The sequence below is a fragment of the Salvelinus fontinalis genome, chromosome 29 (genome assembly GCF_029448725.1).
Source record: "Salvelinus fontinalis isolate EN_2023a chromosome 29, ASM2944872v1, whole genome shotgun sequence".
NCBI classification, from domain to species: domain Eukaryota; kingdom Metazoa; phylum Chordata; class Actinopteri; order Salmoniformes; family Salmonidae; genus Salvelinus; species Salvelinus fontinalis.
In genome coordinates, this window is record NC_074693.1 from 24,864,928 (window position 1) to 24,870,927 (window position 6,000).

Here is a 6,000-nt window from a genome sequence, read left to right on the forward strand (position 1 = left end):
TCCACAGAGATCTCCCCCTCCTCTCCTCCCCTTCCCTTCCTCCCTCCAGCTCCTCTACCCACCAGCCCAGCCCAGAGCCCAGGGATTTACTATGGAGGTGCAAGAGCCCGCAGACAGTTAAAAAGAGCCATCTGGCCGAGGGGTGGGGGCGTGGTGGGGGAGCCGTGCTGGGCAATCAAAATGACGGACAGCAGTGAAAAGTGTTTTGCGGGCTCCCACATACATGTGAAGTAGCCCGACTTGTGAGCTTTCACAGCTCCCCCTGGTCTTCAGGTAAACACTAGGACCGCTATGGTATGCGTCTCGCCGCTTCAATCTGTGTGTGAGTGTGTGTGTATTGTGTTAGAACAACTGCCGACTTTATTTGGTTGTGTATGTGCGTGTGTTTGCGAGCAAGCAGAGTTGGGGCGTGGGGTGATGAGGAGAAGTAACACAGCATTCATATTTCATAAAACACGTTTGGAAAAACCCTGGCGTTCAACACAGACCGACTTCTAAGCCCCAATGCAAAATGTGGCGTACAATCATCACTCACCCCTCTCTGAGCCAATATTATAATCCCATTCTCTTATGCTTCCATCTCTCCCCTTCAACCCCCCCATTGGCGGCCCCTTTCTCCTCCCTGTTCCAACCCCTGCTAATGTGGGAAGCTAGGCTTCATTTTTCACTATGCCTTTGGGGATCTGTTGTCAGAGAGCAGCCCTTAGGAAGTCTTTATTTCTACCAGGCAGGGCCTCTCACGTTCCTCCACCCGCTCCCTCCGTTCTCATGGCTGTCCCCCCCACCTGCTGAGAGCCTGATCCCAGCCAGGGCAGCGCTTCAGCGGGGGACAATTACCAACGCTCCCAAGCTTTGATCATCTGACCACATGGAAGCACAACAGCTGACCACATGTTTCAACAGACAAGAAGAAGGAGATGGAGGAGCAGGGATAAAATAGAGGAGGTAGAAGAAGATGAAGGTGTTGTCTTTGAATTCAGTCAAGCTCCATGAGTCCGATTCCAGTCCGGGATCTGCCGGGGAGAGAGAGAGAGTTAGCTAGCCAGTATAATTGTTTAATTTGTATTATAAACAGTTTTCTTTTACGATCATGATTATGGATTTGGATCCCGGCAACCTTTACTTATTACCGACAATGTCTGGCCTCTGCAGCGTCTTATAAAGTCCACTTTCAACTTGCTTTCTTTCTCTTTTGTGAGTGTGGCAGAGAAAGAGAGAGAAGTAATTTGAGGTGGTGCTTGTAAACGTGAGTGCTAATTCTCCTGCCATTGTCAGCCAAATTGTCACTAGGCCAGCTGGGCTGCTACTGCTCAGGCTGTCTCTTCTCCTCCCAGCCCCAGCCTCTGCCTGGTAAGATGGATACAAAGGCCTCTCTCCTCCACAAAATAACCATGGCCCCATGTGGACCCACAGAAGTCACCCCAGTGAACTCCAGTGAACCAGCTCACCGTGTGGAACAGGAAGACTAGGCCTTTTCAAAGAGAGAAGGAGAAAATGCTCTTCTAAATTATACAGTTATGTTGTGCCCTGACTGTAGACAGAGAGGTTAGAGTGAAAGGAGGATGGATAAGTTAGATGTTGATTTTAGAACATATTCAGGACTATACTGTGCATAATAGTGCAGTTGTAATAACAATGGTGTATCAGTGCACACAGAACGTTGCGTTAGTGGGGAAAGTAAATGTTGACACTGGGAAGATCTGTATGAATTCAGAGGGGTGCCGTTTTGGAGCAGATCGCAATGTATTTAATATCTTCTGTGAACCCCACCACACTGCTAACTTTCATAACCATGTAGGTAACATTTCCAGACACTGCCAAGGTGATCATGTGGCTTCGCAGGGCCAGCAGTCATCGTTATTTTGAGTAGAACATCTCTCATAGCAGTTGAGAGTGTTGTGAAGTTGTGAGGAGTGTTTCATTTGGGATCACCTGGTTCTGTCTGCTGGTGGCTGGGCCTCCAGTGGTGCACACTGGGACATGAGGTCTGAATTAGTGGGCTGGATGGAGGCTGGAGGGGTGGTGGTGGTGGGAGGTGTTTGTTTTTGCCTGTTTGCCGGAGATGGCCTCTTGGAGTGTCCCAATTGTGAAGGAGATCTCTTTACCACATTAAGGGCGCCTGAAAAGAGCCTCTTCACCGCCACTTGGGCCCAGGCTGGAATAACGGGCACTGTTTTGACTGGCTGACACCTTTTATTGTGACCCACCGCTCTGCTCTGACGACCAACAGCCTGCTCCTGCCTCTACTCAGCCCTGTATGACCTTCAGAGAATATATACATGCATATGTACCAACACACATAGGTCTACTCATACACCTGCATGCATGCACGAACACACGCATATAAATGAACTAAATTGTAATTACATCTACTGTATTTCCATGTTTATATACCAGTGAACATTGGAAATATAATTAATCTGTTTGTGTCTGTGTAATGAGAAAATCATTAAATATCTCTACTTTTTGCATTTGTAATAATTAAGAAATTACTTTTCTCTGCGCAGCAATACTTCCTAATTACTTTTCATTTTTGTTCTTGAGAAATAATGTTATATATCACAATAAAAATATTATTTTTACTAATACAATTAGGGTTGCAAAGGATCGGAAACTTTCCAGTAAATCTCCAGAATTTGTTTCTAATCTTTACAGGAAAATGCCACGTGCACTATCTGATGTGGGGAGACATTTCACTGCAGCTAATGTAGAAGGAAAAGCTGTGTACATTTGCAAATACTGTGCCAAATCATATGTGAACAATGCAACGAAGATGCAGAATCATCTGGCCAAATGCATAAAGTTCTCTCAGCGCTCACAACAAGCAACCTCTGACAAAAGTCCCTCTACTTCTATTCGAGGTGAAAATGATGAATCAGACACCTTATCGATAGCAATAGCTCATTGTCCTCCTGGAATCAGAAGTTTTTTTTTTACTCAGTGGAGGAACGTAGTCAGAGAAATGCTGATGAATGTCTTGCTCGAGCTGTGTATGCAACTGGTTCACCTCTGATGCTCACAGGCAATGTGTATTAGAAGAGATTTATGAATGTTCTTCGCCCAGCATACACCCCTTCAACCAGACATGCTTTATCTACTAATTTGCTGGATGCAGAGTTCAACAGAGTTCAAGTGAAGGTCAAGCAAATCATAGAGAAAGCAGACTGTATTGAAATCATCTCTGATGAGTGGTCAAATGTTTGTGGGCAAGGAATAATTAACATCATCTCCACCCCTCAACCAGTATTCTACAAGAGCACAGACACAAGGGACAACAGACACACCGGTCTCTACATTGCAGATGAGCTGAAGGCAGTCATCTATGACCTTGGACCACAGAAGGTATTTGCACTGGTGACAGACAATGCTGCGAACATGAAGGCTGCTTGGTCTAAAATGGAGGAGTCCTACCCTCACTTCACACCCATTGGCTGTGCTGTTCATGCATTGAATCTGCTCCTCAAGGACATCATGGCACTGAAAACAATGGATACAGTCTACAAGAGAGCCAAGGAAATGGTTAGGTATGTGAAGGGTCATCAAGTTAATGCAGCAATCTACCTTACCAAGCAAAGTGAGAAGAATAAGAGCACCACATTGAAGCTGTCCAGCAACACCCTTTGGGGTGGTGTTGTCATCGTGTTTGACAGTCTCCTGGGGGGGAAGGAGTCTCTCCAAGAAATGGCCATATCACAGTCTGCCGATATGGACAGCCCCATCAAGAGGATCCTCCTGGATGATGTATTTTGGGAGAGAGTGGTAAGCAGCCTGAAACTCCTGAAACCTATAGCAGTAGCCATTACACGGATTGAGGGAGACAATGCCATCCTGTTTGATTTTCAGACTCTGCTTGCAGATGTAAGAGAATAAATCCATACTTCCCTGCCCACTTCACTGTTGCCCCAAGCAGAGGAAACTACAGTTCTGAAATACGTCAAAAAGCGTGAAGACTTCTGCCTGAAGTCCATACACGCTGCAGCGTACATGTTGGACCCCAAGTATAATGGCAAGAGCATCCTGTCTGGTGCAGAGATCAACAAGGCCTACGGTGTCATTACTACCATGTCTCGCCACCTTGGCCTGGATGAGGGCAAGGTTATTGGCAGTTTGGCGAAGTACACTTCCAAGCAGGGGCTTTGGGATGGAGATGCAATATGGCAGTCGTGCCAACATATCTCATCAGCATCACTCTTCTTGGTGGAAGGGACTTTGTGGATCTGAGGCTCTTTCCCCTGTTGCCTTCATCATCCCCCAAATCCCACCAATATCAGCCGCCTCAGAGCTCAACTGGTCCTTGTTTGGGAACACACACACCAAAGCACTCAACAGGCTGACCAATACAAGGGTTGAAAAATTGGTGGCCATCCGGGCAAATTTGAGGCTTTTTGAGCCTGACAACGAGCCATCCTCAACAAGGTTGGAGAGTGACAGTGAAGATGAGGCCTCAGAATCTGATGTTCAAGAGGTGGACATTGAGGAGGTCCAGGGAGAAGACATGGAAGCCTGAGAGGAACATCACCAAAGCTTTACAGATGTTTGTTGAAAACGTTTTGGAAGATGCGCTGGATCATTGGGGATCATTCAATATTTCCTTTCTTTTGTTGTTCAGTGAAATCATCCCATGTGAAGTCAACTCATTTAATTAAAGTTCAATTTGTAACTAAATCGTTTTTTTTTTCTATTGGAAGGATTTAATAATTTGCAATTATGTCTACTTATGATAAGGTGAAAGGTTTATGTTTCTGTCTCCATATGATATGGTAAATATATCCAATGCAAAAAAACATCTACATTTAAACGGTATTAATATTAATTTGCATATATTTCTGTTAATTCCCATATATTCCCGTTAATTCCCATATATTCCCTTAAATTCCCACGGAAAGTTTCCACCTCTGAATATTCCCCAAAATGTGCAACCCTAACTACAATTTAGATTTCCATTACCATTATCTTCATTATTGAATATCTAGTGGTTGAATTTTAAGTACCTTCATTGAAAGGATTGTGTTTTACATTATTATCCTCATCTTAAAGGAAGTGATGCCTCATAAATCAATGTTCAACCATAATTCAACTTAATTTGTTTTTCATTTGTTTAATAAAGTAAGATGGAAAACTTTTCCCATACAAAAACAATTATACATACGATTTTGTCTGTTATGCACATGTTTCATTGTTCCTCTAAGACATCATGTTATTTTCCCAAAGAGGAAGTAATTTTATTTTGTAACATTTTTGGTACTGGTCATTTGTGTAACCTACCTAGTTCATAATCATTTTATCCGGCTGTTAAAAATAATTAACAAGTCATGCTCTTTTGTCGTCCACCATTTTAAGTCCTCGGTCCAGCAATGAAAGGCTTTTCCATAAGCACGGTCACATAATAGTGTCAGGATCCATTTTAAAGTGCTGTAATTCAGGGGTTTACAAGGCCCCATAAAAACCCCAACATGCCCCGATAATGAGAAGCATGAATGGAAACTTAGAGTTCCTTGTGGCCCCAAAGAGAGAGAGAGAGAGAGAGCGAGAGAGAGAGAGAGAGACGGAGATAGAGAGAGAGAGAGAGACGGAGAGAGAGAGAGAGACGGAGAGACAGAGAGAGAGAGACACAGAGAGAGAGAAAGGGGAGAGAGAGACAGAAACACAGGCACAAAGCGGTGTCGCTAACAAAGGCAGTTAGTCTGGGCTCTCATAGCAGCTAACCACCTATAACTACAGTAACAAGGTGAGAGAGGGAGGGAGAGAGAGAGATAGAAAGAAAGAGAAAGGGAGGAAAAGGCCAGAGATCGAGAGAGGGGAGGGGGGAGGAGAGGAGAGGGGCGCGGGAGATTGTATTAGACATTGTACAGCTGAAAGGACTGCTGTGATTGGTACCACTGTCTTATCCAGGTTTACAACAGTGTTATTCAGGTTTAAAAAGTGTTATCCAGGTTTAAAGGGTGTTATCCAGGTTTACAATGGTGTTATCTTGGTTTAAACAGTGTTATACAGGTTTAC